This window comes from Anneissia japonica, unplaced genomic scaffold (assembly GCF_011630105.1).
Source record: "Anneissia japonica isolate Jap-2015-1 unplaced genomic scaffold, ASM1163010v1 scaffold287864_len1152817_cov193, whole genome shotgun sequence".
Classification (NCBI taxonomy): Eukaryota; Metazoa; Echinodermata; class Crinoidea; order Comatulida; family Comatulidae; genus Anneissia; species Anneissia japonica.
The window spans coordinates 1,152,646-1,162,720 of NW_022710960.1; positions in this window are offsets into that span (position 1 = coordinate 1,152,646).

The following is a 10,075-nucleotide window of genomic DNA, read 5'->3' on the forward strand; positions in this document are numbered from 1 at the left end:
CTTTTGGTACTAGTGCATATAAGCTTGCTAATATGGATAAATTTTTTCATTCCTGATGATGACATAATTAATGTCGAAATATTGAATCCCAACACGATGGCGTGTATTTCAATACTTGGAGTATGTATTATACTTTCGTATTGTTTTCTTTCTTTGTGGTATTTTTAAGGGAGATCAGCTATCTCTAAGATAAGTCGTTTTGCCATAACAATCAATGTCATTATACCACTTAACTTTGAGTTAAGTTGTTTTGCCATAAAAAATGGTTGAATAATACAAAAATAAGGTGAGATAGGAAAATCTATCTCAGAAACGGTAGTGTTAGGTGACTTAAAACTTTCAGAAATGAAGAGAGCGCCCTCAATTTACTTAAATATGGAATAACCCTAAAAAGTGAAAAAATTGAGTTAAGTCGTTTTGCCTTATCAGGGCCGAGTAACATAGGAATACCATTGGCGTATCTAGGAGTTTCGAAGAAGTGGCAGGGGAGGGGTGGGTTTTAGCATTTGATAGAAAAGTGTTTGAATGTGGAGGAGTGAGGCACGATAATTAAATTAAGTGAGAGGCGCTAGGTCGCAAAATAACGTTGATATGAAATGATTTTTAACTTTGTGGTGATTTTTGTTCGGACATTGTCAATATGGGGAGCGACGCGACTGGGAGACCTTTCTCTTATACACATCTAGATGTGTATGTTAAGCCGGGTACACACAGCCTGAACGAGATCTTGTATTAACTGCATTTAGAATATAACACAGGAGAATTCCTATTAACGAAACAAAACTTCGGGACCAAGGGTGACTGAATAGGTACTAGTAGGCCTAGTATTAAATGGTGTACCTTTTTTCACTTTGTGGCAAAAGTGTCTCACCTATTGGACCAGACAGAGCTGCCCAACAATACGACACACACTTTCCCCGTGACCCCACATCGGAGAAAAAAAAACATCGTCAGAAAGAAAAAACATTCATTGACGGTTTATATCATGCAGCCCTTGATCATGCCCACTCAGGCTGTCGTTGTGGACCAGCAACCTCTCGTCTGGGACCCCCCTCCCCCATATAAAAACATCAAAATACTCAGAACTGTTCAATTCTGGTGATGTCATGTACTTTTGTTGGCAACTACGGTACAATTTTTCCTAAACTGATGGTGAAATAATAATAATCTTGCGTGAAGTTGAACGAATCATACAGAGGGCGCGATTACTCTGTAATGCATTATGGAATTATACTGTCATTTTTATCAAAAATGGAAATCAGTGGCGTAGCTACGGGCAGTGCAGACAGTGCGCAGCACAGGGGCCAGGGTTATCGGGGGCCCCATTCATAAATTGACCTAAAAAAATAATTCAAAGTAATTTCCGACTTTATATTTTTGAAGAGCGCGGCCCTCGATAATATTTTTAGAAGAGTAATTATCGATACTGTGTTGATTTCAAATCAGTGGGTGTATTCAAGGGTGCCCCAGTCGGATCCCCCGCCCCCACTATTTTTTTTTCAAAAAATGCTTTAAAAAAAATGGGGAAAAGGTAAAATTATAAAATATAAGTCTGAGTGAGCCATTTTCCACCATCTAAAGTGCTATAATTATATTTTTATTTGTGTAATACTCAGCCCAACCATGGTGGGGGTGAGGTGGCCTTAATCCTCCACCTGTAAAATCTCTCCCTGACCCCACTTTTGAATTTCTGAGAATATTAGGGAATTCCCTTATCACATCAAGGCGCCCGGCAATTAATCGTGCACTGGGGCCCTTTCGTACCTGCTACGCAGATGATTAATGTAGTGGCGGCGCTTTTTCGCATAATAACAGTGATATTAGGCGATTATTAAATTCTTAAGCGGTTTTTTTTTTAGAAATTTTCAATTGGGAACGACTTGGATGCTCTGGGTGGGTGAAGCGAGTTTTTATTTTTAGGAAGGGGATCATTCGCCGCCTTGCATCTTCTAAATACACCACTGGAGGATATCTGTGGTATATTAGGTATAGCTGTCTATTTTTATATACTGTGTTCCAGCGTACTCAATTCTACACCACTGGAGCACTCTGAGGAATGTCTGTAACCCTAAAACTAACCTTCACATTAGCTTGTATTTTAATCTGGTTAGGATTTTCTAGATTCTATGGCAGACGTCATAATGTTATGCATCACTTTGTGCAAATCTTGTTGTATTGTTGATTGTTATATTAAAAACAGAAACAAAATGTCACATTTTGTGTTTCAAAAGGAAACGGCGTTAATAAGAATTAATTTTGTCCTAATTATGATTTAAATATTGAGACGTTAAAATGAATAAAGGTAGGTGGAGTTGAGAGTTTATTTTAACCAAAAACTAGAGCAAGAATCGAAGAATACCTTTAACTTTGGGAAACAGCCAAGCCGAACAGGTAAAATCATTCTTTCAGGGGCAGATTTATTAGCGCTTAGGCCTATATGTATTACAAAACTAAGTGTATTACAGTCAATTTACAAGTTCAATAGTTAGTTGTAGTTTAAAACAGTAAAACCCTGACATTCAATCCCCAGACTGAAGACCAACTCCCGGTCCGGAGATAATTTTATGCGGTTTTCACAACATTGCTAAAAAATATTCATTTTTCCCTGCCGATTTTCAGTATACTCCTAGGGGTTTTCTGTAGAAACACGACCACCTACTCTGGCATTGTTACCAAGTGTTTTGATTCTTCTGAGTGGAGCTCACTGTATCTACTTTAAAACACTCTAAAACAAGGGTAGTAGAATTGGGAAACACAAAGGCTGTGAAGAAAGTACAAAATATTAGCAACCAGAATTTTAATCTTCGGCCACATAATGATTTTTTAATGTTCATTGTCGATTGGATGTTGTGTTTGTAGAATTGCATTAGTAGGATATAGTTATTTTGTAACTTTCTGCTCTATTTATAACATACCGTTTGACTATTTTTCTTGGATGGATGATAATGATTAGGGAGTGGGGCAGGAAAAACAGAGCATAAAACGCTTGGACAGATATAGGCCTACTGAATATGCCCCTATCATGAACTACCTTAAGTCTAAGTCACGTAGGCCCTGTGTTTTAACAACCCTCGGACTCAGAGTCCTCGGCTGTTTTAGGAGCAGTTGAACGAACTTCGTGATTGAACAAACCATGCAGGTAGCAGTTCCACTAGCCTATGTTAACATTTTTGATAATTATTTGACTGACACTCATTTATATCAATTCCACAGAGTTACATATACCTGTTGACAGAGTTACGTATACCCCTCCCCCAAGCCCCGATCCTAATAATAATATAGTCTCGTTAATTTATTAAACGAAATTATAGTATTAGCATTTGAAATAGAGGGATGGTTGAGGAGGGCTTCAATGTGGACGAGAGGGGCTCGATAATTAGGAAGTGAGGGGCGCTGTAGGTTGCAAAATAACAGTGATATGAAGTGATTTTTATCTTTGTGGTGGTTTTTTCGGTCATTGTCAATGGGAAGCGACAAGACCTTTTTTGATGAGGGGGAGGGGGAGGAGTCCACGCCGTGCCCCTAGACACGCCACTGAAGGATACCATAGATGTCCCGAGATAAGCGTCCTTTTGTCGAATTGCATTGGTTAAAATTAACCGGGAGCTTTGGGATGGTGAAGCGGCCCCGCGACCACCTAAATACGCCCCTGAGGTGTACATTATGTTTCATTGATGATCAAGTGAGTTTCACAGGTCCATGATTTTTTTAAATACTTGAGCGGGATTTTTTCGAACATTTTCAATGGGAAAGAGGAGCGAGCTTTTATTTTTAAGAAGGGAAGGGAGTCATGCGCCGTTGTGCATCTTCCAAATACGCCACTGGAGGATATGTGGTATATATTAGGGAGTACCTGTCTATTTTTATATACAGTACTGTGTTCCAGCGTACTCAATTCTACACCACTGAAGCACTCTGAGCAATGTCTGTAACCCTAAAACTAACCTTAAAATTAGCTTATATTTTAATCTGGTTATGATTTTCTAGAGTATATGGCAGATGTCATAATGTTATGCATCAATTTGTTGTAATTTTGATTGTTAGGGTATATTAATAACCGAAACAAAATGTTGCATTTTGTGGTTTTCAAAAAGAAACGTCAATAACACTTGTCCTAATTATGATTTAAATATTGAGATGTTAAAATTAATGAAGGTGGGTAACCCTCGCGAAAGTTGAAAGTTTATTTTAACCAAAACTAAAGCAGAAATCGCAGCATAACCGACTTTGGGAACCGGCAAAGACGAACAGGCAAAATTCATTTCCTTCAGGTGCAAACTTATAGCGCATACCGTAATTTATTACAAAACTAATGTGTTGCAGTTGAAGTCAAATAGTACGGTAAGCTCTAGTTTCAAACAATATACGCCTGGTATTCAACTCCCATTGCTACCCAACATTGCTAAAAAATAATAATTTTTTTTTTCTGCCGATTTTCAGTATAATCTTAGAGAAAAAGGTCTTCTGTTAATAGAAACACGACCACCTTCTGGTCAGCATTAGTTACCAAGTGTTCGGATTTTTTTGAGTGTAGCTCACTGCATCTAGTTTTAAACACTCTAAAACAAGGGTAGTTGAATTCGGAAACCCAGGGGCTGTGAAGCAAATATAAAATTAGCAACCAGAATTTTGATCTTTGACCACATGTGATTTTTCAAAGTTTATTTTTTACTTTTGATGTTGGGTTTTTATAGTTTGTATTTAATTGCATTGCAAATTATTCTGCCTTATATTTGACATTCCATCTGACTATTTTTGGGTGGATATGATTAGGGTCGGGGTTGGGGGGGGGGCGCTGAAAAAATCTCAGGCTTTTAACATAAAACTATTGGACTCAGGGATCCCAGGCTGTCTATGGTGCAGTGAACGAACTCTGTGATTGAACAAATCGTACAGGTAGCAGTTCGACAAGCATGTTCAATTTTTTTGACTGACACTCATTTTTATCAACCCCACTGAGTTATATGTACATTTTGATAGCATCAAATGTTGATATTCTGTTAATAAGCAATCACCGCTTTATCAAAATTCTGCTTCGATTCTTGTTTTCCTTGTAACTAGACAATAGTCAGCAAAGTTACTGTAAGAGATAATACGTATGAATACAAAGTGACTTTCAGCTAACGAACAGGTCTACTAGGTATCATCTTCCCCTAGTGATCCGTGGGTCCATCTATGCACACCCCAAAAGAAATTGTATAAAATACTGTAAAACAAACACCAATTTGCTTGTTGGTTTTCAAATTAATAATTTAACTATTTAAATTAGTATCAGCCAAAACATTGGCTATACAGGTAAGATAATATTTATTGTTTTATTGTTCAAAAAAATTGCTTTATAATTTGCCTTACAAGGCAATCAGTAAGTTTAAAACAAATATAATAAAACACGTAATTATAGTTATAACCATGGTTTGAAAGCTGAAAGATGCACAGACATGGCTAAGACATGCACAATATAGATACCTAGAAGGTATAAAATATAAGTAAAGAAATGTATGAATATACAGTGTTAAGCTTGTAGTTTTGATATATAAAAATAAATAGGTTATTGAAGTATAAAAGTTTGTTTTGATTTAAAATTCAGTTTAAAATTCCATTATAAATTTACTGTAAAAAAAACTAATGTAAGAGAATAACTTCATAATAGCACATAACGGTGTAATTAAATATATATTGTCCCTTGTAAATGACCAAAAAATTATTAAAAAAATAATTTGAAATTAATTTAACTAAGCTCATTTTGCGGTAACATACAAATTATTAACTTCAGCATAGAAATTATTTAATTAAAAAAATGTTTAAACTGGATAATTATAATAAAACACTTCCAGTGACTGGAAGTGTTTCTATCATTTTCGCTGTAAAATGATGTCTAAACATTTTTTTAATAGGCCTACCCTTTCAATGTGAAAGTTGATAATTTTTATGGTACTTCAACCTGGACAATTTAATTTAAAAAAAATAACTTTTCGTGAAGAAAATACATTCATTAAATTGACGGTTTATATCATATGCAGTCCTTGATCGTGCCCATACGTCGGGGACCAGAAACTTCTCATCATGACCCCTTATAGTAGTAAAAATACTTTAGGCCTGGTAGGCCTATATCGCTGAACTCAATTCTGGTGATGTCATGTAGGTATGTCGGCAACTACAATTTTACCTAAACTAATGAGGAATGATTATGTTAAAAATAATAATCTTACGTGAATTTGAACGAACCAAACAGACGGCGCAATTGAAATTTATGTAATTACCGGTATTGAATTATTCCGATTAACTGACATTGTTATCAACTGCATTGATTTATGAGTACACGGTAGATATGATAAAACATTGATGTTGATTATATCAAACATCACGCCATTTATCGATTAAGGAAGTCCTTAAAATAGTTTATCTCGTAATTTGTACACATGAAGACATGGTTGTTTTAGATAATACGATCGATTTGCAAAGCCACCGTCACAACAGAATCATCTTCAGTATTTACACGACCCCAAAGTTCAACAATGAATTAATAAATTCAGTTCAAGTGGTTCAAGTGACGAACCACAAGTACAAAATCTATGAACAAAAAATCATTATGACTTGACCGTAAAATGAAAAATAATTACTACTCCCAGAATTTGTATGTTATATATGCAATAATGAAAAGCATCAAACTATAAAGACAAACGATGAAAATCGCATGAAAATAAATAAAGGTTTGTAGAATAAATCAAATGTATTTATCTGGTTTTCCGTTTTCCAGAACATTTGAAAACTTACCTAGTCATCTTCTTCGTCGAACTGTTAAAAAAAAGCTGACGACTTGCTTGGTGTTGGGTCAACATTGGCCTGATTTTTGCTAAAATCAATAAATCAACTAGTCTTACTAGAATCTAAGAATAGGCCTACAATGAAAATCCAAAAGTAATGATCGATGACGTCCGTGTTAAAAAAAGTTTGAAATTTGCAATTTAGGCAATCTTCAAGCTTTTTTCTCTGTCTTTTCCTCACTGTTTGTATTTGTGCATTTATTTTGACCATCCTTTTTGTTGGAGGTAATTATCAAATAAAGTAAATTGAACTAAATTGTAAAGTAAGATTAACATAATATTATATTACTAAACAAATTCGTCACCAAGTTACAGACACATGTTGTAAGAGCGGTTCAGCTTCTTAGCCTGAGGCCGTATTTCCCTCGCTGCTGTGCATGTTTTCATTGTGTCAGCCGAATTTTGGATTGACTCAAAAAACTAATTCACACAAATATTTGCTGTCATTAATACTTTAGGATTATTCGTATATATCATGCCTAAGTATCGTATATATACCAGCTTGGAAAATTATATTAAATATCCTTTAACATTTGTTTTTCTAAATTAGAGTGAGCAAGTAAGAATTCAGTTTTACGACCTAATTATCGCTGCATTATGATTATTGTACTTATCAAAGTTAAAAAAGGGTAGAATTTTTTTTTTTTTTGAAGCGAGGAAGTCAGGTAGGTTATTGAAGTATAAAAGTTTGTTTTGATTTAAAATTCAGTTTAAAATTCCATTACAAATTTACTGTAAAAAAACTAATGTAAGAGAAAAACTTCATAATAGCACATAACGGTGTAATTAAATATATATTGTCCCTTGAAAATTACCAAAAAAATTATGAAAATATAATTTGAAATTAATTTAACTAAGCTCATTTTGCGGTAACATACAAATTATTAACTTCAGCATAGAAATTATTTAATTAAAAAAATGTTTAAACTGGATAATTATAATAAAACACTTCCAGTGACTGGAAGTGTTTCTATCATTTTCGCTGTAAAATTATGGGTAAACATTTTTTTTAATAGGCCTACCCTTTCTATGTGAAAGTTGATAATTTTTATGGTAGTGAAGTTGAACGAACCAAACAGAGGGCGCGATTGAAATTTATGTAATTACCGGTATTGAACTATTCCGATTAACTGTCATTGTTATCAACTGTATTGATCTATGAGTACTCGGTAGGTATGATAAAACATTGATGTTGATTATATCAAACATCACGCCATTTATCGATTAAGAAAGAATGACGTTATCAGAAAACACGTTTATCACTTCAATCCTCCCTGCTTCAATTTTACATTTTATCAAAAGTATCACATGATTACGGCAGGAGAGGCGTAACCCTCCTGATTAAGGTAACCAATCAAAACTGCAAATGCTTGAGAATCTTGTAAGCAGCCAATCATTGTTTTGCTTGAATGCTTGACAATAACACTTATTGCTGTGTATGTCACAGCAAACCACACTCACCAACCTGTTAGCGTACTGTATACACAACTACTGCACTGAGCAAACCACACTCAACAACCTGTTAGCGTACGTATAAAACTATAAAGTACAGTAATCTTAATACAAGCAAAGAAGATGGCTTCAAAGCAATATACAGCGTAAGTTTTATATATATTCTTTTACATGTGTTTACAATTACGTCACAACTTAATTGAATACATTTCTTGCATTTTGTTTAATTGAATTAATAATGTTGGAAATGAATAGAAAATTTACTACAGTATAATTAAATTTTATAGCGAACTTCTTCATGTTCTAAAATTGACATCAGTATTTTATTATTAGCAAATAAATCAATCACTAATTTATGTAAATGATTGTTTTTCTTAATTATTTGTCTGTTCCTTCTTTTAAATAACTTGAAGCATTATCAAAACCTAATGATAGACTGTAATGATGTTAATAATCATTCAGACCACAGCACCTCCTTGATTCAAAAGTTGACAAACCCGCCTCCGCTCCATTGAGGGCGTACAGTATTCCTAGTTGTCGGATGCACGGCATTGTGGACAGAATGTACATCAATGTTATGTGCAGTAGATTATAAAAAATTAATTAATTTATTAGTAATCAAAATGAATATGTTATAATCAATTACTGTAATATTTATCATGCATAAATTTTATCGGTTCACTGATATTACAGTATAACTGATTTATTAGCTATTTTAGTAAAGTAGTAACTTGGTTTTCTTTTGTCATCGCAGTGACAGCTTATACACAGCTGTAATTGGCAAAAAATGGGATGAAGTAAGAAACATTATCAGAGCCGCTCCTGAACTCGTAAATGAAAGAATGGTATGTAATGTATACAGTACTCAAATATAGTTCAACATCATTTAATTCAATGGATAATTACAAAAAATTGTAATATTAATTATATTATTAATAAAAGCACCTTTCTTGCAAATATAAGCTCATCATGCAATGTCACCATTAAAGACATTATTAGGGCAAACTAAGAATGACACTGAAACAATAACTAATAAATGTATAGCTTATATGTATTATTGTGCCAAGGAAAACATAAAAAAATCTTTAAATACCTTTTTTTTTTAAATTAACACAAACATATCAACCTGAACATATAAATTAATGTATTTAAAAATGTTTACAGATAATTTTACAGCGAAAATGATAGAAACACAAAGTCACAGGAATTGTGTATTATTTGTATTGTAATTATCAAGTCAAGTTAAAAATAGCAGTTATTTCTTATAATTACCACAGTGTGCTTACTAGCATACCGGTCAAGAGATACTTGGTAGCATTGTTTAATCCTATCAAATAGTGTTACACATTCCTTATTATTTCTCACTAAAGGTTAATCAATTCAGTCAATAATGTATTTACAATAGAAAGTTAATGGAAATGGGTGTAGTATTTGAATTATTGTTTGAACTTCGATTGTGTGAGCTCTTCTAGCACCAAAAATCTCTGAACTTGCTCTGACAACAAAATAGCGCCCTCATTAGTGTAAAATCTACCTATTTTAAGAACCTCATTAAGATACTTGATATTGCTTATTAGCGACACTACTTATAGTCTAAATATTGTTGTTTAAAACTATTATGTTAGATTTGATTATGCAATACTATTCTTTTGTATTACTTAAATGCTCCGCCTTAAATTTATTAATTTGCGCTTAATAATAAAATTCATTGCACTTGTTCACTCCTACTAGAAGTTGCTTGTAAGCAATTGTTACACTGAAGATGGCAGTTATACTGAAGAAACATGTTGTATCCAGTT